General features: G+C 47.8%; 1 protein-coding gene across 6 annotated transcripts in view; it reads right to left on the bottom strand.

Annotated features, from left to right (window-relative positions):
* The window catches only part of LITAF (lipopolysaccharide induced TNF factor), a 98,568-nt gene that overhangs the window by 24,682 nt on the left and 49,247 nt on the right, over positions 1–24,639 (bottom strand). For 2 of the 6 annotated variants that reach the window (XM_009009200.5, XM_078344749.1), the window contains exon 1: positions 15,681–15,830. The gene's annotated coding sequence lies outside the window, so the exon portion shown is untranslated. Of the gene's footprint in view, positions 1–15,246; positions 15,281–15,514; positions 15,547–15,680; positions 15,831–18,491; positions 18,585–24,639 lie in introns of those variants that run through there. The other 4 variants (XM_035267019.3, XM_054242628.2, XM_054242627.2 and 1 more) reach the window with 3 other exon arrangements.

Here is a 24,639-nt window from a genome sequence, read left to right as displayed (position 1 = left end):
GGGTGACTTGACCACAATCACACCAAGGCTTCACTGTGAGAGGCACGAGGACCCAGGCACAGACCTCATTACACCACAGGGGCCTGTTCTGTACCCACCACCTCCATGGCTTCACAGGTAGACATTCACTTGTTTGGCTAAATCCCCTACAGTCTGACCTTCCCACCCCTACCTGCAGTGTGGCAGACAGAATAATGCTCCCCGAAACTGTTCACAGCCTAATCTCTAGAAGCTCTGAAAATGTGACCTTAAGTGGTAAAGAGAGACTTTGCCTATGTGATTAAGGATCTTGAGATGAGGGGGTTATTCTGGATTAGCCAGAAAGGCCCAGTGTAATCAATCACAAACGGCCTTATAAGAGAAAGGCAGAGGAGTTCGAGACCAGCCCTGGCCACATAGAGAGACCTCATCACCACAAAAATTACAAAGAGTATCAGGGTGTGACAGCACACACGTATGTCCCAGCTACTTGGGAGGCTGACATGGAAGGATGCTTGAGTCTGGGGGGTTGAGGCTGCAGCGAGCCGTGGCTGTACCACTGCACTCCAGCCTTGGCAACAGAGCAAGACCTCTGTTGGCTTTAAATGTAGAAGAAGCTGTTGGCTTTGAAGGGGTAGGAAGGGGCCACAAGCCAAGAAATGCAGGCAGCCTCTAGAAGCTCAGAAAGGCAAGACGGTGGATTTTCCCCTGGAGCCTCAAGAGCGCAGTCCAGCTGACACTGATTTTTTTTGTTGTTATTGAGATCAAGTCTCATTCTGTTGCCCAGGCTGGAGTGTAGTAGCGTGAGCTCAGTTCACTGCAACCTCTGCCTCCCGGATTCAAGAGATTCTCCTGCCGCAGCCTTCCGAGTAGCTGGGATTACAGGCACTCGCCACCATGCCCAGTTAATTTTCATATTTTTGGTAGAGATGGGGTTTCACCATGTTGGCCAGGCTGGCCTCAAACTCTTGACCTTAAGTAATCTGCCTGCCTCAGCCTCCCAAAGTGCTGGAATCGCAGGCATGAGCCACTGTGCTCGGCAGACACGCTGACTTTAACCTGGTGAGGCCCGCTGCGAATTCAGGCTCCAGAACCACAAGATACTACATTCATGTTATCTAGACCACTGCGTTCGGGGTGATGAGATAAAAAACTCACTCCATCCAGATGGGCTGCCCAGATTCCCCACTGGCTCTGTAATCCTCAATGGGCACCCTTCCCCTTCCCACAGTGGGGCACGCCAGGCAGAGATCAGTCCCCCTCAACCTTCCACCTTATCCCAGGCATCTGTCTGCCTGCCCCGGGCTCAGAAGCACCCTTCCTCCTCTGGCTCAGACTTCTCTTTAAGCTGGTGAATGTGGCCAGCCCCAGGTGGGGGCGGGTCCTGTGGTCTCTGGGAGAGACAGTGCCGAGACAATGCCCCCTCCTGCCAATCATGCCCCCTTGGCTGGCTCCTTTCCTGAGGTCTCCTAAATGGTTTAATCTTTCCAGGCACAGTGGCTCACGCCTGTAGTCCCAGCACTTTGGGATGTGAGGCGGGAAGATCATTTCAATCCAAGAGTTCAAGACCAGCCTGAGCAAAATGGCAAAACTGTCTCTTAAAAAAGGGCTGGGTGTGGTGGCTCACGCCTGTAATCCCAGCACTTTGGAGGCTGAGGCAGGTGGATCATCTGAGGTCAGGAGTTCGAGACCAGCCTGAGCAATATGGTGAAACCCCATCTCTACTAAAAATACAAAAATTAGTCGGGCGTGGAGATGTGTGCCTGTAGTTCTGGCTACTGGGGAGGCTGAGACAAGAGAATTGCCTTAACCTGGGAGGCAGAGGTTGCAGTGAGTCAAGATCGCACCACTGCACTCCAGCCTAGGCCACAGAGCGAAACTCCATCAAAAAGAAAAATTAGCAGGGTATGCTGGTGCATACCTGTAGTCCCAGCTACTCACAGGGCTGAGGTGGGAGAATCACTTGAGCCCAGGAGTTTGAGGCTGCAGTGAGCTGTGATCATGCCACTGTACTCCTGCCTGAGTGAAAGGGCAGGACCCTATCTCAAAAATAAACAAACAAATAAGCAAAAAGATCAAAACAAAACGCTCCTCCTGCCTTAGCCTGGGTCCTTTGCCCCCCAGCGACCTGCCTCTCCTCCAAGTCCACCTTCCATGTCAAGACACTTCCTGTTTCCGTCCTGCTCCCCAGGGATGGAGGGTCTGCACAAAGCGCCTGTGGTTGCCCCCACCCCTCAACCTCAAATGCATCAAACTGACCACAGCCCTCCCCTAGACTGAGTCCTCCCCCGAGACCTCATGCATGAGAAGATGCTCCAGTCCTCTTCAAAAGCAGGGAGATGCAGCTAAAACCACACACAGACAGATCATCGGGCGAGAAGTCACAGGACATCACACACCTGCTGACAGGATGAGGGGAGAGGGCCTCTGTAGCCTTCTGCCCCCAAACCCGTGGCCCCACGTAGTCATGAGAAAACCTGCCGCAGGGCGCCGGGCCAGCACTCCTCAAAACTGTCAAGGTCACAGAAAACAAGAAAGAAAGTCCAAGAAACTGTCAGAGACCAGAGGAGAATGAATAGAGAGGTGACAACTAAATACAACGTAGAACCCCAGCACAGAGGGCCGGGAGTGGTGGCTCACGCCTATAATTCCACCACTTTGGGAGGACAAGGTGGGCAGATCATGAGGTCAGGAGTTTGAGATCAGCCTGACCAACATGGTGAAACCCTGGCTCTACTAAAAATACAAAAATTAGCTGGGCATGGTGGCATGCACCTGTAATCCCAGCTACTCAGTAGAGAATCGCTTGAACCTGGGGGGCGGAGGTTGCAGTGAGCACTCCAGCCTGGGTGGTAGAATGAGACTCTGTCTCAAAAAAAAAAAAACGAACCCCAGCACAGAAAAAGCTTAGTTGGAAAAACTGGCAATATCCAAATAAAGCCTGGAGTTTGGTAAATAGTAATGCAGTCATGTCAGAGACTCAGTTGCCGCCAATGTCCCGAAGTGAAGCAGACGCTGGGTGACTGCGTATGGACCTCTCTGTATTAATTGTACTAATTTTCTGCACATCTAAAGCTCTTTTTTTTTTGAGACAGGGTCTCATTCTGTCACCCAATCTGGTGTGCAGTGGTACAATCCTGGCTCACTGCAACCTCTGCCTCCCAGGTTCAGGCAATTCTCATGCGTCAGCCCCGAGTAGCTGGGACTACAGGCACGCACCACCAAGCATGCAGATCTGGGTCGGGCGTGGACGGACACCCAGAAGCTGTGCACCTGTGTCCCGTGGGGCAGGTGAGCAGTGGGGGCCAAGAGAGAGGGCGTATTACAGGAGACTTCACACCACGAGGTGGGCGCCAGCACCTGGGTTTATGAGGGACCCCACAAAAGGGGTTTCTGTTTCAAAAACCAGCAGTCCAAGAGCAACTTGAAAACCCCCCAGAGGGATTCAATTCCTGCCAAGAAGGAAAGTTCAGAGTCTAAAAATAAGCTTCAAAACCTAGAATTCCAAGAGAACCACCCACCGCAGAAGTCACCCCAACAAGCTGTCGTCAGCGTAACACACATCAAAGGACTCACAGCCCACAGTCAAGGGTGTCTTCTCCCAAGAACACAATAAAACCCCAGTCTCCATAACTTCTGGTGTTGCATAACTCTGACCCACAGCCTCTGTAAACATCCCCCTGAAAAAAACTTCTTAACCTTTATCTTTTCTTTTTTCTTTCTTAAATTGAACTTTGTTACAGAATCAGGGTCTCGCTTCGTTGCCGAGGCTGCAGTGCAGTGGCGCCATCATAGCTAGCTAGTGATCCTCCCACTTTCAGCCTCTTAAGCAGCTGGGACTCCAGGCACTCGCCATCATGACTAGCTAGTTTTTTACCTTTTAAATTTTTGTAGAGATGGGGTCTCACTATGTTGTCCAGGCTGGCCTCAAGTGATCTTCCCAAAAGCACTGGGATTACAGGCATAAGCCACTGCACCCAGCCTTAATCTTTTTCTAAAATCAATCCCGGCCGGGTATGGTGGCTCACACCTGTAATCCCAGCGCTTTGGAAGGCCAAGGCAGGTGAATCACTTGAGGTCAGGAGTTCGAGACCAGCCTGGCCAACAAAGTGAAACCCCATCTCTACTAAAAATACAAAAATTAGATGGGCATGGTGGTGTATGCCTGTAGTCCCAGCGACTTTGGAGGCTGAGGCAGAAGTGCTTGAACCTGGGAGATGGAGGTTGCAGTGAGCTGAGATCGCACCACTGCTCTCCAGCCTGGGCCACAGAGCAAGACTCTGTCTCTAAATTAATTAATTGATTAATTAATTAAATCGATCACATATTCCTCTCTGCTTACAAACTGCCAAAAAAAAGAAAGAAAAGGGAAAGGAAGAGAGAAAGAAAATGCTTGTATCTACTTCTGTGGTCCTGCCTTGTCCCAGGGTGATAAGAGTCCAACATTGGGCTGATGGCAGCTCCATCCCACCACCACAACTCTGAGGACTTGGACACCAGCAGAACCCAGTGTGCAAGAATTCCATGTAAAGTAAGAGTTAACAGTTTCCTTGGGCTCCTCCTCTGAGTGAGGTAAACAGGGCTAGCCATCTGCTTTGGTGATAAATATCTACCTCATTTGGGAGTCTTTTATTTGCTTACTTCCTTCATTCTGACCAAATTTTCTTTGAAAATTCCAGAAAACAGCAATCTTGCCTTTAGCAAGACTTACGGATATCGTGGGAACGGGGTGGTGGCAGACATTACCTGTTGCACGCTTTTCAGGGCTGTTTCACTTCCCCTGGCCGACACCACATGATCTAGCCCTTGATGACATATGCCTTCCTCCTGTATCCTAATTGCTTCCTGTCTGCAAGTTACGTTCTATTAATATTTCCCTAGCTGGACCATGTTACATTACCACCCCCCAGGGGAAGTGATGAAGTCTGTATTTCTCCACCAGGCCTTGAGAAAGATATGCACAACTGACATCCTTGCAGAGCTGAAGCCTCCTGTGCCCATAAAGTACATCTATCCCATCCATGACTGGGGTATCTATGGCATCAGCTCATTAGAAGTATCTTTTTTTTCTTTTTCTTTTTCTTCTTTTTTTTTTGAGATGGAGTTTTTGCTCTTGTTACCCAGGCTGGAGTGCAATGGCGCAATCTCGGCTCACTGCAACCTCCGCCTCCTGGGTTCAGGCAATTCTCCTGTCTCAGCCTCCGGACTAGCTAGGATTATAGGCACGCGCCACCATGCCCAGCTAATTTTTTGTATTTTTAGTAGAGACGGGGTTTCACCATGTTGACCAGGATGGTCTCGATCTTTTGACCTCGTGATCCACCTGCCTCGGCCTCCCAAAGTGCTGGGATTACAGGCGTGAGTCACCGTGCCCGGCCATCTTTTTTTTCGATACAGAGTCTCACTCTGTCGCCCAGGCTGGAGTACAATGACGCTATCTTGGCTCACTGCAACCTCCGCTTCCCAGGTTCAAGTGATTCTCCTGCCTCAGCCTCCCAAGCAGCTGTTACAGGCGCTTGCCACCACGCCCAGCTAATTTTTGTACTTTTAGTAAAGACAGGGTTTCCCCATGTTGGTCAGGCTGGTCTCAAACTCCTGACCTAAAGTGATGAGCCAGCCTCAGCCTCCCGAAGTGCTAGGATTACAGGCGTAAGCCATCACACCCGGCCAGAAGTATCCATTTTTTAAGTAAGACAAGACAAATCTTCCTCACTTACAAATTCCAAATAATATGCGTAGATACTCCCCTTCCAGGAGAGGCAATTTTATTTTATTTTTTAAGACAGAGTCTCACTCTGTCACCCAGGCTGGAGTGCAGTGGCGCCATCATAGCTTATTGTGGCCCCGGCCTCCTGGGCTGAAGCAATCCTCCTACCTCAGCCTCCCAAGTAGCTGTGACTGCAGGTGCCCATCAACAAGCCCAGCTACTTTTCTATCTCTTGTAGAGATGGGGTCTTGCTCATTCCACTCATTCTAGGCTGGACTGCAGTGGCTTGATCATAACTCATTGCAGACTTGAACTCCTGGGCTCAAGCAATCCTCCCACCTCAACCCCCTGAGTAGCCGGGACTACAGGTGCACACCACCACGCCCAGCGATTTTTTTTAACTTTCTGTAGAGATGGAGGTCTCACTATGTTGCCCAGGCTGTTCTTAAACTCGTGGGTTCAAGCAATCCACCTGTCTCAGCCTCCAAAAGTGCTGGGATTACAGGCATGAGCCATGGTACCCGGCAGGAGGTGGAACTTAATCTCTCCCTTTGCTCTCCTGGGTGTGGGCTGGACTCTGTAACTCTCTTTCAAAGAGCAGAGTCAATGAAAAGCGAAAGAGAGTAAACTACAAGTGAGAAAACCCGGCAAATACCCCCTCAGACCTTGGTATAAAGTAACATCAGGAATACTTCACTCTCTCCCTTGATATCAACATCAGGAATGTCATGTGCGTAACATGTGCCCTCTGATGTGACAGAATGAGAAGGACACTTCACCTCCCTGGTCCTCTCCCAGGGTCCAGAAGCCACAACCCCAGTGTAATCAAGAGAAAAACATCAGCCAACCCTGATTTGAGGGAAATTCTGCAGAATCCCTCATCAGTACTCTTTAAAAAGTGCCAAGGTCGTGACAAACAAAGCTACACTGAGAAATTAACACAGTCATGGAGGTTGAGGAGACAGGACGACTAAAAGCAATGTGAGGCTGGGCGCAGTGGCTCACACCTACCTGTAATCCCAGCACTTTGGGAGGCCAAGGCGGGTGGATCACCAGAAATCAGGAGTTCGAGACCAGCCTGACCAACATGGCGAAACTCAAATCTCTACTAAAAATACAAAAATCAGGCCGGGTGCGGTGGCTCATGCCTGTAATCCCAGCACTTTGGGAGGCCAAGGCAGGTGGATTGAGACCATCCTGGTCAACACGGTGAAACCCCATCTCTACTAAAAATACAAAAAATTAGCTGGGCATAGGGCGCGTGCCTGTGATCCCAGCTACTCAGGAGGCTGAGGCAGGAGAATTGCCTGAACCCAGAAGGTGGAGATTGCGGTGAGCCGAGATCACGCCATTGCACTCCAGCCTGGGTAACAAGAGCGAAACTCCGTCTCAAAAAAAAAAAAAAAAAAAAATCAGGTGGTTGTGGTGGTGCGTGCCTGTAATCCCAGCTACTTGGGAGGCCGAGGCAGAATTGCTTGAACCCGGGAGGTGGAGGTTGCAGCTAGCTGAGATCGCACCATTGTACTCCAGCCCGGGCAACAAGAATGAGACTCCACCTCAATAATAAAATAAAATAAATAAATGCAGTGTGGTAACCTGGCCCAGAAAAAAAAGACATCAGTGGGAAAACTGGGGAACTCCAAATTAAGACTGGAGTTTGGAGAACAGTAACATACCCACATCAGTTTCTCATTTGACAAATATACTGCGTGATGTATAAGATGTTAACAACAGGACAAACCAGGAACTGGGTGAGGAACTCCTGTGTTAACTTCACAACTTTCTTGCCAATCAAAAATTATGCCAAAATTAAAAGTTTGTTTAAATACCTTCAGGGATCGCACTTATAAATGAGTCAAATAGGTGTTGGGGCTCAGGGCATATCACCCAAAAATATGACTGTAGGAGAATAGAATATATGACCTCAGGATCTACTTTTTTTTTTTTTTTTTTTGAGACAGAGTCTCACTTTAATGCTCAGGCTGGAGTGCAATGGCACCATCTCAGCTCACTGCAACCTCCGCCTCCCAGGTTCAGGCAATTCACCTGCCTCAGCCTCCTGAGTAGGTGGGGTTATAAGCATATGTCACCACACCCAGCTAATTTTGGTATTTTTAGTAGAGATGGGGTTTCACTATGTTGGTCAGGCTGGTCTCAAACTCCTGATCTTGTGATCCGCCTGCCATGACCTCCCTAAGTGCTGAGGTTACAGGCGTGAGCCACTGCACCCGGCCAGGATCTGTTTTTTTTTTTTTTGCATATTTCAAGCTGGTTATTCTGAGAAACTGCATACACAGGAGTAGCTCTTAAATGCTGTCCTTCGTCTACAGGTTGAGTATCCCAAATGTGAAAATCCAAAATCTAAAGCTTTTTGAACACAGACACGATGCTCAAAGGAAATGCTCATTGGAGCTTTCTGGATTTGGGATTTTTGGACTAGAGATGCTGAATCAGTGAAGTAGAATGCAATATTCCAAAATCTGAAACATTTCCGGTCCCAAGCATTTCAGAGAAGAGAAACTTGATCTATGTAAAGAAAGTGACTATCATAAGAAGCTCATCAGCCAGGGAAGAGTCTCGTTCTGTGGCCCAGGCTGGAGTGCAGTAGTGTGATCTCGGCTCACTGCAACCTCTACCTCCCACGTTCAAGCAATTCTCCTGCCTCAGCCTCCCAAGTTGCTGGGATTACAGGTGCCCACCACCACACCCGGCTAAGATTTGTATTTTCCGTAGAGACTGGGTTTCAACATATTGGCCAGGCTGGTCTCAAACTCCTAACCTTGTGATCCACCCGCCTTGGCCTCCTAATGTGCTAGGATTACAGGCATGAGCCACTGTACTCAGCTGGAAGATCTTAACTTAGGAGAGGAGACTGAAGGTTGACACCTGGTCACAAGCCATTACCTGGTCTCCTGAGGGAACCATACATTTCTTCCCCTCACCCTTCCATAACCTATCACCACCTCTCTCTCCAGGAGCCCCAAGCCCCTATTCCATTTTTTTTTTTTTTTTTTGAGACAGGGTCTGTCTCCCAGGCTGGAGTGCAGTGGCACTATCTCAGCTCACTGCAGCCTCAACCTCCCAGATTCAAGCGATCCTCCTGCCTCAGCCTCCAGAGTGGCTGGGACTACAGGCATAAGCCACCATGCGTGGCTAATTTTTTTTTGTTTTTGAGACAGTCTTGCTCTGTTGCCAGGCACCATGCTAGAGTGCAGTGGCACGATCTCAGCTCACTGCAACCTCCACTTCCCAGGTTCAAGCGATCCTCCTCCCTCAGCCTCCTGAGTAGCTGGGACCACAGGCACATGCCACCACGCCCAGATAATTTTTGTATTTTTTGGTAGAGCGTGGGTTTCACCATGTTGGCAAGATGGTTTCAATCTCTTGACCTCGTGATCCACTCACCTCGGCCTCCCAAAGTGCTGGGATTACAGGCGTGAGCCACTGCGCCCGGCCAATTTTTGTATTATCTGTAGAGACAAGGTTTTGCCATGTTTCCCAGGCTGGTCTTGATCTCCTGGGCTCATGTAATCCACCTGCCTTGTCCTCTCCGAATGCTGGGATTACAGGCCTGAGCCACCAAGCCCAGACCCCTATTCCTTTTCTGTAGCTCAGGAACACTATATAAACTTCAGTCATCTGACCTTGCTCCTTTGAGTTCCACTTTCTGTGGGACTCCACTATGCATGCATGGAATAAATCTGTATGTCTTTTCATCTGTAATCTGTCTGTCATCAGTTTATTTCATAGACTCAATTATGGTACCTTCAGAAGGCAGAAAGAAAGTCTTCCCTCTCCCCTACATAGGCCAAGAGTAAGAAAAACTATAAGGTGAAATGCAATAGGCAGGTCTTACCCCAAAGCACTCAAGTTCCATTTAAAAAAACAAACTGTGAGTGCTTTGGGGTGAGACTCATGCCTGTAACTCCAATACTTTGAGAGGCCAAGATGGATAAATCACTCGACACCAAGAGTTCGAGACAAGCCTGGGCAACAGGGTGAAACCCTGTCTCCACAAAAAAAAAAAAAAAAAAAACAACTAAAATTAGTGTGGTGGTTGAGGTAGAAGGATGGGTTGAGCCCAGGAGGGAGGCTGAGGCTGCATGGAACTGTGCTCATGCCACTGCACTCCAGCCTGGGCAACAGAGCAAGACCCTATTTAAAAATCAATCAATAAATAAAGTATATTTTGGTTAAATGCCAAAGATTAAGTTGTTGGGGGGGGGTGTGGAAGGAGAGTTTCTGATACTTCTAATTGATGAGGTGAAAAAATAATTAAAAAAAAAAAAAACCAGGCGCGGTGGCTTACACCTGTAATCCCAGCACTTTGGGAGGCCGAGGCGGGTGGATCACCTGAGGATGGGAGTTCGAGACCAGCCTGACCAACATGGAAAACCTCATCTTCACTAAAAATATGAAATTAGCCGGAGGTGGTGGTGCATGCCTGTAATCCCAGTTACTCAGGAGGCTGAGGCAGGAGAATCGCTTCAATCCTGGAAGCGGAGGTTACAGTGAGCCACAATCGCACCATTGCATGTCAGCCTGGGCAACAAGAGCAAAACACCATCTCAAAAAAAAGATAGCTAGAATTTCAGCAAAAGAACAGGTTTTGAAGGAACGTCCCAAACTCTGCCCAGCTGAATGCATATTTATGCCTGTCCACAAGCCTGCACTCCCCTAAAAGGTATTTCACAACTTCCACAAAGGAAGGACAACAAAAATGAGCTCACAGAAGGCAGAGAAAAGAACTGTGCCTGCTGGAAGTTAGAAAGGGAAGGGGAAGAGAAGATAGAGAGAGGCTGGTTCATAGGTACAAAATTACAGTTCCATGGGAGGAATAACTTCTGTTCTGTAGAACTATACAGTGAATATGGCTAACGATTCAGTGTTTATTTTCAAAAAAACTAAGAGAGAGAATTCTGAATGTTCACAACACAAAGAAATGATAAGTGTTTGAGGTGATTAACATGCCAATTACCCTTTGATCAATTACACATTGGAGACATGAAAATATCACTCTTTATATCACTCTTTATCCCATAAATGTGTATGATTATTACATGTCAACCAAAAATAAAAGAGAAAAATGGTCAATGGCTTCTTAAAGGGTTTGAAAGTAAGAGCAAGACATAGTGAAATATCTATTTCACTCACAACTGGCAAAAAAGAAAAAAAAAAACTCCCCACAACACTTTAGCCACATGTGGGTGGTAAACTCTTCTAAAAATATATTCTCAAGCTGTGTATAGAACTGTTTCCTACATTTAGGTATCAGATCCACACGGAAAAGGGCAAGGCCTTCAAAAGATAAAGCAGCTTTTTAACCACCAACTTAATCCTCGGAGATCAATTCTTCCAGGAAGAAAAAGGAGAAAAATTCAATTCTGCTCCGATCTCCACCTCCCAGCCTCCAGAAAAGAAACACTAAGCTAGGTCCATGAATATGTATATTGCAGAACTGACCCCAGAATAAAAAAGGGATTCCTTAGGCAAAAGAAGGGCACTCACATGCAAATTGTCAGGTCTCCTAAGAAAATAGCCTAGTTTGTAAACAAGATCGAGAACCAGCTGCGAGGGTCAAAAAGGTCTCGTCTTTTAGGGTCTCCGAAGAAAACCGTTACTTCCAAAGTGGATCCTGACTATAATCAACCCTCAGGAACTATCCAAATTGCACGCTTATTACACTGAGTACTGCTTAAAATTTTTAAACTAAGGACCGTCACCTGGCAGGTTTTACACTCCAACAATTGTGCGGCGCGGTTTTTGCTGTCACAGAATTTAACCTGCATGTTATTCCTGCACAGGTCAGGTGAATGGTGCTTCTTAAGCCATACACGGTAAGGTGGAAGGATTCAGACAAAAGGGGAAACCCGGACCTCCAGCTCTCTTTGGGAAAGGAAGCGAGAAATTGGCCTTCGGTGATTTGATCCCAAACAAATTCCAATTTCAGTAGACCTCAGCAGAAGTACAGAAGCTCAGGGTGAAACATTTCAGAAAAATGTTTACCAATTCCATCTTCTTAGCTCAGGCTGTTTCTGCAGGGCGGTATGTCCCACAAGTCAAAGATAAAGTTACCACAATCTTAAAGCCAGGTTCAAGTACAGCGTAACGACAAATCACAGTGATTTGTGGAACGGAAAGTGCGTCCATCGGGGGAGTTAGGCTGCTCCCCCACAATCAGAGTGGGCAATTTTCCTCTGGATTCTTGGTGAAACCACATCCCCAGTTTCCACATGAATGACAGTTTTTCATCAAACAGTGCAATGAGATCATTAGTAAGACTGAGACTGCATTAGGATACAAAATTGTATGAACCCTGATGGCAAACAATTTCACAGACAACGGGCATAATGACATAAGACAGAAGCTGCCAGAAAAGGACAGCCAGTGGTAGGTGTTTCACTCTCACTGCGAAATTATGCCTTTCTTCTTCATCTTCCACTCTTTCTTTAGTATTTTTTTAAATAAAAAATTTCAAACGATCAGTGCATCATCTAGGAATAACCTCATGGATTCAAGGTTAAGTCAAGTCATAATTAAACTCTTAAACTTACCTGAGGCACGCGATCAATTAATTCTACGGCTCCATGAGCTAAATGGCTTAAATTCTCCAACATTATTTTCTCTGGAACCTCGTGCTTTTTATCCTGGTATATTAACTCCTACCTACTAAGAGGTGAGCAGGGAATTACCATCACATGCATCCTCCAGAATAGTTCCTTTCTTGTGTTCATGACTTAAGCTGTACGATATCACACAATTCTTCTACTGAAATAACCTGTAGCCAAGGGACAACTTCATTAACCTCAAAGCTGTGGTCACCTGTGTCCAGAGTGTCAGTCAACACACGCTCAAACAACAAGATCAAATTATGAGAACCCTGGAAAACGCCACTTGACCTCAAATAACAATTCTTAGGCAAGGAAGCATCAGTCAAGTTTAGAACAGGCTATGGGTGGCCAAACCCGCCAGCAATATGTCACAGAACTAAAGAAGTGTATGTACCTGAGAAACCGCCTCACCCATGGGGCTATTTTCACTGCTATAAAAATGAAAACAAACAGAGGACAAGTCACAGTGCCAAGAATCCAGGACTTCCTCTTGTAGATCCTCTTTTTTTCCACCCTCACTGTAGCTCTAGGGAAATTCCTCTTCATTGGGAGAAGTGTCAGTCACCGAAGGCACCATCCCATTCTCAAAGTGCTATAAGACATCTCTGAGCGGTGAGGATGGGTAATGTCAGCCAAACATGCACTGTTTATTTTCTTGAAAATTCACTTAGGCTGGAAATGTCTTCCAGCTCCTTCCTCTCAGTGGATTTTTCCATTTACTGTCTTCAACCACCTGGGCTTGTCTGTACCTCCTCCACAGCTCTGTTGAGACCCTCCTGTTTGTTTGAACTATGTCCACATGTCCCTTCTGCCACATGTGCCCAGGCCTGTTTTTTCATGAAACCTTCTCTCACTTAGCTGCCTCCTTTCTACTGGTCTCAAGCCCTTTCCGGAGTTACAGGGCATTAGCAAGCACGAGCTTTTTTGCCTCTGTGTATTTCTACTTTCTACCCATTGTGTAAACCCCTCAGGACCAGGAGCCATTTCTTCTGCATCCTTTACATGGCAAGGGTAGCACTTTATTTCCCAGCAGCCAGCCCATAAAAGGAACCGAAGTAACAAAGGGAAACGTATTCACCAAAAACAGTGAATTACTTCAATCTAGTATTTTAGAGACAAGAAACTGGCCAGGTGCGGTGACTCACACCTGTAATCCCAGCTACTTGGGAGGCTGAAGCAGGAGAATCACTTGAACCTTGGAGGTGGAGGTTGCAATGAACCAAGAAGGGATGGGGGATGGGTTGCAGTGAGCCAAGATCACACCACTACACTCCAGGCTGGGCGACAGGGCGAGACTCTGTCTCAAAAAAAAAAGAAAGAAAGAAAGAAAGAAATTGATCCTGCAACTTAGATCAATCACCCAGTCACTTAATCCATGAAAACATTACAAAGATACTTTCTCAAATGTGAATAAAAGCATCTATTATTCATGCCTCAAAGTAACAGGAAAGAGGGAAGATGGGCCTCCCTCATGGTAGATAGACAATTAAATGTTTCTTAGAGAGTGTGGTAGCATTTAGTTCCCAGAGCAAGGGCTGGTGGAGAAGAAAGCCAAGTGCAACATGGGTGTTATTCTATGCCAGGTAAAGCAAGTCACACACCATCTAGATCCTGCTCCAACTGATAAAACCAAAACACTGGTGGAATTCCAGATACCAGCTTGCACTTCTCTCTGCAGGCATCTGGGTTAGCCCTAAATAGGAAGTCCTAAAAAGAGCCACTCTGAGAAGGCAGAGGGTGAGAGGGCAGATGAGGAAGCCAAGCACACATTACGGCAAATCACGACTTTCCTAAAGAGGACCCCAACCTGGGCTTCAGGCAGTCCTTGATCCAACATCAGTTCACTAGGCCAAGAGGAGGGAGGTATCCTCTTTGGGAAGATTGGTAAGAGCTTGGAAGGCCCCGAGGCTTCCAGAAACTGTAGATTTCCCAGTGACCACTGCTCAGTCCAACAGCCAGTGACATCAGCTCCACTCTTGGGAAGTAGAAAACCAGTGAAGGTCCAACTAGCCTAGTCCCTGAAGCAAGCCTGACCCTTCCAGAACACACACTTTCTCCTATCACCCTGATCCCCAAGAGCTTGGGGCAGACCACCACTGACCACTTAGATCCACAGTCACCTGCAAACCAAGGTGGGCAGGGTATTTGCCTTGCTTCGCAGGGAGGAGTGAGGTCTCCTTCTGCCACCATTTACCAGCTGGTCCCACCAGCACCTAGCCGGCACCTGCAGTGGACGGTGAGCGGTGTCTCGGCCCAGAGCTGGGTGCGGTGAGCAGTGAAAGGACCCCTGCGCTTGCGGGGTGCCCACCTTACCCCGCGGGGAGAGGCAGGGCCTTCGGACCACGGCCCACTTAGCTCTCTACTTTCACCTCCCCAGGGTGTCCCAGGGCCCTCAGGTGTCCGTCCCGGATCTTTCGCGCAACCCACAGGGGCGGAGGGAGAAACGCGGATACCCGCGCCCGGAGAAGCCAAATGTATGTAAACAGCGTTCGGGAATTCGTTGGGGTTTTGTTTTGTTTTTGTTTCTGAAGCCCTGGGTGATATTTCTGGAACTCTCAACCTGAGTCACTAGAGCGAATCGCGCCTTTTTCTAAAAAGCCTCCTCTCCGGGAGGGAGACGCGGAGGGCCGCAAGGGGCGCGCGTTGGGGTGGAGACCGGATGACCCCGCCACGCGCGATCCGGCCACTCCGGGGCGCAGGAACTGAACCCAACCGGAGACGCGGCCGCGACCAGCGCCAGGAGGACCGACCCCGCCCCGGCCGGGCCCCCACGCCCTCCGCGGCCGCTTGATGCCCGCGACCCGCCCCTCGCCCCCGGCCTCCGGGGAGCCCCCAGCCGAGGGTGCGATGCTGGGGACCCCCGGCAGGTGCTGGCGCCACGGACCCCCCGCTATCCCTCGCTGCCCCCCGCACCCCGGCGTCTCCGCTGCCGGCCCCCGCCGCACTCACCGCCGCCCGCGCCGACTGTCGAGCCGGGAGGTCTGAGCTGGCCGCGCGGGCGCCCCGGGAAAAGGGCCGGGAGGCTGGGACGGGGGCGGGGGCTGGACCCGCCGGGGCGGAGCGCGGCCGGCTCGGGCTTCCGGCTTCTCCCGCCCCCGCAGCCAGCACCTGGGCCCCGGCCCAGACCGAGGCCCTTTCCCTGCCTCACTCTGATCGCCCCCAAGCTGCACCCCACACCCCGCTCGCTCGCCACCCGGGTGCCCCAAGTCTCACCCACCAGACGCCTCGCGCCGCCCTGGTGTCTCCCCCACTCCGGATCCTCCCCCGCCCCTCCGTGCCAGCACCCCCGCCCCGCCCCCGACAGCCGGACGCTCCCTCCGGATTTGCCGCTGGCGGCTCTCCCCACTACCCCCTCACCACTTTCAGGCGGCGGGACCACCTACCTCGACCCCGGACCCCGCGCTGGGGCGCTCCCAGCCCTCTGGAGGGCGGCCCTTCTCTTCTGTAACTCCACAGACGCGACCCGACAGCCCCAGCCACTCCCTGTGCCTTCGGGCAAGTTACCCTCTCTCTCTCAGCTCGGTTTCCTGTCTGCAAAATGGGCGCAATCGCAGTCCCCGTCTCGTAAGACCGACTGGGAGTTAACTGGGAAGATGGGGGTGAAGTTTCAGCACGGGGTAGATGTTAGGTAAGACGTGCCAGCTGCCTCTCTGCTCTGTGCCCCCAGGGTGGCCGGTGGCCCCACGTAGACCTTTTTCAGCCATCACTGAAAGTTCTGGAAATCAGTAGCTCCTGTCTCCACATCTTCCCCGTCTGGTTGGAGCCCCATCGGCCAGCTGCAGTGATAGCAGCAGCCCGGATCCAGAAGGCTCTCTGGGAAGCCATTAGAGGGAATTAAGAAGCATGCCTGGCTTTGAGAGTACACAGGGCCGGGAGATGGGCAGAACCCTGATGTGGCCATCCAGAGACAAATGCCATTTGGACAGGGAGCTTCCGAGTCCCTCCGGTGCTCAAACCCCATGCCTTTAACCTGAGATCTTAAAGATACTGAGGCCCAGATAGGGAGTGTGGTTTGTCCTGGGTCCTGCAGCAAAGTGTCCCCAGCCCCAAGTTCTTGCCACATTTCGCCATGTCCGCCCCGCTGACACGCCACCCGCAGCTATGGATGAGTTACCAAGTTGGAGGGGATTTCAAAATTCTCCCAGACATAGGAGGTTGACACGTAGATGTTATTAGTGCGGGCAACCTTTTATTGCTTTTAAAAATGAAGGGTGTATGTGTGTGGTGGCTCATGCCTCTAGACCCAGCACTTTGGGAGGCCGAGGCTGGAGGATCGCTTGAGCCCAGGAGTTCAAGACCAGGCTGGACAACATAGTGAGACTCCATCTCTATAAAAAAAAGAAAACTTTTTTTAATTAGCTGGGATTGGGAGGAGGCATGTGCCTGCGACTGAGGAGGCTGAAGTGGAAGGATTGCTTGAGCTCAGGAGGTCGAGGTTGTAGTGAGCTATAATCAAGACACTCCACTCTAGCCTGGGTCACAGAGCAGGACACTGTGTCTAAATAAATAAAGGAAATTGGATTACGCCCAACCTCTGCCACTCTCCATTCTCAGGATGCAACCACGGCTTGCAAAAGTAACAATTACTATCCTGACATTAAAACAGAACATCACCAATGATGGCTAGGCAGACATAACACCTTGGGAAAACTGCAGAGAAAAATGTTCAAGAAACATCCCTGTGTGAATGTTTTTCTTGTTTCCTTTCTCTCTCTACCTCCCTCCCACCCTTCTTTCCTTCCTGCCTTCCTTCCTCCCTCCCTCCCTTCCTTTCTTCCTTCTTTCCTTCCTTCCTGTAAAAGGCAATAGCAAGCCTGAATTTTCTTCTGGCCTTTACTGAATATTACCACATCTTCATTTGTTTTTCTACCGCTGAGCAGCAACAAGAGGCAGCTTTGTGTTCTTATCCATCCTGACCACTTACCACAGCTGTGAGCTTGCAATTATTTATGGGGAGAGCTATAAAACTGTAACTCTTTTCTTTGATCCCCAAAAATACCACAGAGATTGAATTTCCAAACCAAGGCTTCCAACCAGGGGATAAAAGTAAACTAGGCCACATGATCATCTTGATAGACAGAAAAAACATTTGTCAAAATCCAACAATGCTTTTATGATATTAAAAAAAAAAATACCCAAACTAGAAATAGAAGGGAATTTCCTCAACCTCAGGGCATCTATAAAAATCCCATAGAATATGACACACTTAATAATAAAAGACTGGATGTTTTCCCCCTAAGAACAGGAACAAGCCAAGGTGCCCACGCTGGTCACTTCTGCCCAACATTGTCTTGGAGGTTCTGGCCATTGCAATTAGGCAAGAAAAATAAAAGCATCCAGATTAAAAAGAATAAAGTGAAGCCATCTCTATTCACAGATGATTTCACCCTGTACATAAAAACCCTATAGAATGGACCGGGTGCGGTGGCTCACGCCTATAATCCAAGCACTTTGGGAATCCGAGGCAGGTGAATCATGAGGTCCAGAAGTCAAGAGCAGCCTGGCCAAGATAGTGAAACCCCGTCTCTACTAAAAATACAAAAATTAGCCAGGCGTGGTGGCGAATGCCTATAATTCCAGCTACTCGGGAGGCTGAGACAGAGAACTGCTTGAACCCGGGAGGCGGAGGTTGCAGTGAGCCTACTGCACTCCAGCCTGGGCGACAGAGCCAGAATCCATCTCAAAAAAAAAAAAAAAATCCCCTAAAGACTGTACAAAATACCTGTTAGAGCTAATAAACCAGTTCGGCAAAGTTGTGGGATTTAAGACCAACATACAAAAATCAGTTGCTTTCTTTTTTTTTTTTTTGAGACAGGGTCTCTGTCACCCAGGCTGAAGTACAGTGCCTCAATCACAGGTCACTGCAGCCTTGACGTCCTGAGCTCAGGCAATCCTCCCACCTCAGCCTCCTCAGTAGCTGAGACTACAGGCATATACCACTGTGCCTGGCTAATTTTTTGTAGTTTTTATACAGACAGGGTTTTGCTATGTTGCCCGGACTGGTCTCAAACTTCTGGGCTCAAGCCATTCCCCTGCCTGGGCCTCCCAAAGTGCTGGGATTACAGGTGTGAATCACCATGCCCAGCCAATTGCATTTCTATACACAAGCAATGAGCAATCCAAAAATGAAATTAAGAAAACAGTTGCATTTACAATAGCCTCAAAATGATAGAAGCTGGGTAGGAGGCACATACCTGCAGTCTCAGCTACTCAAGAGGCTGAAGCAGGAGGATACCTTGAGCATGAGAGTTTGAATCCAGCCTGGGAAGCATAGCAAGACCCCATTTCTAAAAAAAGAGAGCGAGAGAGAGAGACAATGCAATACTTAGGAAGACATCTAACCAAGGAAGTTCAATACCTATGCACTGCCGGGCGTGGTGGCTCAAGCCTGTAATCCCAGCACTTTGGGAGGCTGAGGCAGGTGGATCATGAGGTCAAGAGATCGAGACCATCCTGGTCAACATGGTGAAACCCCGTCTCTACTAAAAATACAAAAAATTAGCTGGGCATGGTGGCGCGTGCCTGTAATCCCAGCTACTCAGGAGGCTGAGGCAGGAGAATTGCCTGAACCCAGGCAGCGGAGGTTGCGGTGAGCCGAGATATCACCATTGCACTCCAGCCTGGGTAACGAGAGCGAAACTCAGTCTCAAAAAAAAAAATACCTATGCACTGAAAACTACAAAACATTGTTGGAAGGAAATTAAAGAAAACCTAAGTAAATGGAAAGACATTCATGGATTAGAAGACTTAATATCATTAATGTAGTATATCAGTCAGAAATCTACCAAAGAAAGAGAGAAGTATATACATTTACAGATGGTCCCAGACTTAATGATGGTTCAGTGATGATTTTTTTGGCTTTATGATGGTGATATACATTCAGGAGAAACGGTACTTGAACTACTCTTACAACGATTCTGGGTCTGTTGTTGTAGTTTTTGTTGTTGTTTTTTGTTTTTGAGATGGTGTCTTGCTCTGTAACCCAGGCTGGAGTGCAGTGGTGAAATCTCGGCTCACTGTAACCTCCACCTGCTAGGTTCAAGCAATTCTCCTGCCTCAGCCTCCTGAGTAACTGGGACTACCGGTGCGTGCCACCACATCCAGCTATTTTTCTTTTTATTTTTAGTAGAGACTGGGTTTCACCATGTTGGCCAGGATGGTCTCAATCTCTTGACCTCATGATCCGCCTGCCTCGGCCTCCCAAAGTGCTGGGATTCCAGGCATGCACCACCATGCCCGGCCACACGCATTCTGTTTTTAACTTTTAGGATAGTATTCAGTAAATTACCTTAGATATTCAATATTTTATCATAATACAGGCTTTGCGTTAGATGTTACTGCCCAACTGTAGGCTAATGCAGTTGTTCTAAGTATGTTTAAGGTAGGCTAGGCTAAACTTTGAGAGTCAGTAGGTTAGGTATTATTAAATGCATTTATTTTTTTGAAGACACCGTTTCATTTTGTTGCCCAGCCTGGAGTGCGATGATTCACTGCAATCTCCACCTCCTGGGTTCAAGCAATCCTCATGCCTCAGCCTCCTGAGTATGGGATTACAGGGTGCACCACCATGCCTGGCTAATTTTTGTGTTTTTAGTAGAGATGGGGTTCCACCATATTGGCCAGGCTGGTCTGGAACTCCTGACCTCAAGTGACCCACCCGTCTCAGCCTCCCAAAGTGCTGGAATTACAGGTGTAAACCACTACGCCCAGCCTAAATGCATTTTCAACGTACAGTATTTTAAACCTACAGTGGATTTATCAGGACATAAGCCTGTCATAAATTCAGGAGCATCTATCTATCTGTAGAGAGAATCAGAGACGCAAAGAGAGATTTCAAGGGATTGACTTACACAGTTGTGGGAGCTGGCAAAATCGAAATCTGTAGGGCAGGCTGGCCGACTGGAAACTCTTGGGCAGGAACTAAAGCTTCACCCATAGTGGGATTCTTCCAGTTATGCGTTTTATTTTTCTTTTAGAGAGGGTCTCATTCTGTCATCTAGGCTGCAACGCAGTGGCATGATCATGGCTTACTCTTACCTCGACCTCCTGGGCTCAAGTGATCCTCCCACCTCAGCCTCCCAAGTGGCTGAGACCACAGATGTACACCACCACTCCTGGCTAATTTTTTTTTTTTTTTAAGAGATGAGATCTCCCTATGTCTCCCAGGTGGTTTTGAACTCCTGGGCTCAAGTGATTCTCTCACCTTGGCCTCCCAAAGTGCTGGGATTACAGGCATGAGGCACCCTGCCTGGCCACAGTTTTGCTATTTAATGCCTTTCAATGGATTAATTAGGACCATTCGGATTACCAAGGATGGTTTCCTTTACTTAAAGTCAATTATAATTAACCACATCTGCAAAACGCTTCTACAGCAACAGCTAGATTGGTGCTTAATCGAATAACTGGTACCCTAGGCTAGCCAGGTTGATGTGTAAAAGCAATGATCACGAATAGCAATACTTCCCAAACTGATGTACAGATCCAGTGTCATCTCTGGCTGTTGTTGTTGTTTGTTTGTTTGTTTGTTTGTTTGTTGTTTGTTTTTGTGGTTGGTTGTTTTGAGATGGAGTCTCACTCTGTCACCCAGGCTGGAGTGCAGTGGTATGATCTTGGCTTACCGCAACCTCTGCCTCCTGGGTTCAAGCGATTCTCCTGCCTCCGCCTCACAAGTAGCTGGGACTACAGGCGTGCACCACCATGCCTGGCTAATTTTTGTATTTTTAGGAGAGACAGGGTTTCATCATGTTGGCCAGACTGGTCTCAGACTCCTGGACTCAAGTGATCCGCCCACCTCAGCCTCCCAAAGAGCTGGGATTTCAAGTGTGAGCCACCATGCCTGGCCCAGATCCAATGTTATCTCTATCAAAATTCCAGCTGGCTTTTTTAGACAAGCTGATCCTAAAATTAATATGGAATTGCAAGGGATTTCAAATCGGCAAAACAATATTGAAAAAAAGCAAAGTTGGAGGACCTATTGTTTCTGTTTGTTTACAGTTTGTTTTTGAGACAGAGTCTCTCTCTGTTGCCCATGCTGGGGTATGATAATGCCATCATAGCTCGCTGCAGTCTCAAACTCCTGGGCTCAAGCAATCCCTCCCACCTCAACCTCCAGAGTAGCTGGGACTACAGGAGCACACCACCACACTTGGCTAATTTTTAAATTTTTTTGTATAGATGTGGTCTCACTATGTTGCCCAGGCTGGTATTGAACTCCTGGGCCCAAGTGATCCTCCCACCTCCACCTCCCAAATTGCTGGGATTACAGGCATGAGCCACTGCACCTGGACCACACTTTCTGATTTTAAAACTTACTATAAAGCGACAGTAATCAAAAAGTATGTGGTTCTGCATAAGAATAGGCATATAAATCAACGAAATAAATACATATAAACCAGAAATCCATGGTATATGGATGCCAAGACCATTGAATAAAGAAAGAGTCTTTTTTTTTTTTTTTTGAGACAGAGTCTCACTCCATCACCCAGGGTGGAGCACAGTGGCATGATCTTGGCTTACTGCAACCTTCACTTCCCGAGTTCAAGTGATTCTCCTGCCTCCGCCTCCCAGATAGCTAGAATTACAGGCATGCACCACCACACCTAGCTAATTTTTGTATTTTTAGTAGAGATAGGGTTTTGCTATTTCAGGCAGGCTAGTCTCAAACTCCTGACCTCAAGCAATCTGCCCACCCTGGCCTCCCAAAGTGCTGAGATAACAGGCATGAGCCACCATGCCCAACTGAGAGTCATTTTGACAAGTGGTGCTGAGACAACTAGATATGCATATGCAAAAGAATGAAGTTGGATCCCTACCTCACATCATATAAATGCTGACTCACATAACTCTTAGAAGGAAACAACAGCATAAATCTTAATGATCTTGGATCTGGCAACAGTTTCATAAATATGAAAACAAATACATAAGCAATGAAAAAAATAAATTGAACTTCATTAAAATGGAAAACTTTTGTGCGCCAAAGGACACTAACAGGAGAGTAAAAAGACAACTCACAGAGGGGAAGAAAATGTTTGCAAATCGTATATCTGATAAGGGTCTAGTATTCAGATTATATAAACAAACTTTTACAACTCAACAATAAAAAGACAACACACAACCTAGTCTAAAAATGGGCACTGGGGCCAGGTGCAGTGACTCACAGTAATCTCAGCACTTTGGGAGGCCGAGGCAGGCAGATCACAAGGTCAGAAGTTTGAGACCAGCCTGGCCAATATGGTGAAACCCTGTCTCTACTAAAAATACAAAAATTAGCCAGGAATGGTGGTAGATGCCTGTGGTCACAGGTACTAGGGAGGTGAGGTGGGAGGATCACCTGAGCCTGGGAGGTCAACACTGCAGTGAGCAGAGATCATGTCACTGCAATCCACCCTGATGACAGAACAAGAGCCTGTCTCCAAAAAAAAAAAAAAAAAAAAGGTGAGGGGGCAAAAGACTTGAATAGACCTTTCCCCAAAGAAAATATACAAATGGCCAAGAAGCACTTGAAAAGATGTGAGAGATCACTAGTCAGCAAGGAAATGCAAATCAAAACCACAATGAGGTACCTCTTTGTAACCACTACAATAGCTACAAAAATTTTTTTGCCCAGGCACGGTGGCTCACACCTGTAATCCCAGCACTTTGGAAGGCCGAGGTGGGGAGATCATTTGAGGTCAGGAGTTGGAGACCAGCCTGCCAACACGGTGAAACCCTGTCTCAATTAAATAGACAAAAATTAGCCAGGCGCGGTGGCAGATGCCTATAATTCTAACTACTGAGGAGGCTGAGGCAGGAGAATCGCTTGAACCCAAGAGGTGGAGGATGTAGTGAACCGAGATTGTGCCACTGCACTCCAGCGTGGGAGACAAGCGAAACTGCAGCTCAAAATAAAAAAAGTTAATGGAAAATAAATATTGGGGAGGATGTGAAGAAACCGAAACCTTCCATTGCTGGTGGGAATGTGAAATGCTATAGTTATGTTCCACCCCGAGGTATATACACAAAAGAACTGAAAACAAGTACTTGAAAACTTGCACGAGAATGTTAATAGCATCGCTATTGCAATAGTCAAAAGGTAGAGATAACTCAGATGTCCATCAGTGAATGAATGGATAGACAAAATGTAATAGATCTCTACCACGAGTACTGGCCATAAAAGAATGGAATGATTTGGCCAGAAAAAGGAATGAAGTTCTGATGCTTTCCACAACACAGAAGGACCTCAAGCACGTTTTGTAAAATGAAAGAAACCAGACACCAAAAGCCACATATCATGTGATTCCATTTACATGAAATGTTCAGAATAGGCAAATCGGGGAGGACTGCCCAAGAGCCTGAGGTTTCTTTTTAGGGTGATAACAATGTCCTGGCTGGATGCAGTGGCTCACTCCTATAATCCCAGCACTTTGGGAGGCCGAGGCAGATGGGTTGCTTGAGGTCAGGGGTTTGAGACCAGCCTGGGTAACATGTCAAAACCCTGTCTCTACAAAAAAAATACAAAATTAGCCGGGCATGATGACGAATGACTGTAGTCCCAGCTACTTGGAAGGCTGAGGTGGAGGATCGCTCGAGCCTGGGGGCAGAGGTTTCAGGGAGCGGAGGTGGTGCCACTGCACTCCAGCCTGGGTGACAGAGTGAGACCCTGCCTCAAAAAAAAAAAGATTCTGGAACTAGATATTGGTGGTGATTGCAAAACACAACATGCCACTGAATTGTGCAGTTTAAAATAATTAAAATGTTAGACTTTATTATGAGAATTGTTATCTCAACTTTAAAAAAAAGAAGTAAACCAGGCATCTATGTGGGCATAGCACGAGGTGGTCAGACAGGCCATGGTTTTATAGGACAGCCAACAATACCCCAAGAATCACAGGGACCAAAAAGGAAGACGTTTTTCCTCCAGGTGTATTGGAAACTTCAGACACTAAGTGGCCAGAGAGGGAGAAACTGGTTTCCTAAAAGAATGCAGACTGTGATCCCGCTTATTTTGTTACAAAGAAAAAAAATACATACATACCTGGAGGAAAAGTTTTTCAAGACAAAGAATGCTATAGAGACCAGATATGGTGGCTCATGCTTGTAGTCCCAGCACTTTGGGAGGCCGAAGTGGGTGGATCACTTGATGACAGGATTTCCAGCATGGACAGCATGGTGAAACCCTGTCTCTACTAAAAATACAAAAATTAGCTGGGCATGGTGGCGTGCACCTGTAATCCTAGCTACTCGGGCGGCTGAGGCAGGAGAATCATTTGAACCCGGGTGGCAGAGGCTGCAGTGAGCTGAGATGATGGCACTGCACTCCAGCCTGGCAACACAGTGAGACTCTGTCTCAAAATATGTATATAT

This window comes from Callithrix jacchus, chromosome 12 (genome assembly GCF_049354715.1).
Source record: "Callithrix jacchus isolate 240 chromosome 12, calJac240_pri, whole genome shotgun sequence".
NCBI lineage: Eukaryota > Metazoa > Chordata > Mammalia > Primates > Cebidae > Callithrix > Callithrix jacchus.
Note: the sequence above shows the minus strand (reverse complement) of the source record. Positions and strands in the feature narration are given on the sequence as shown.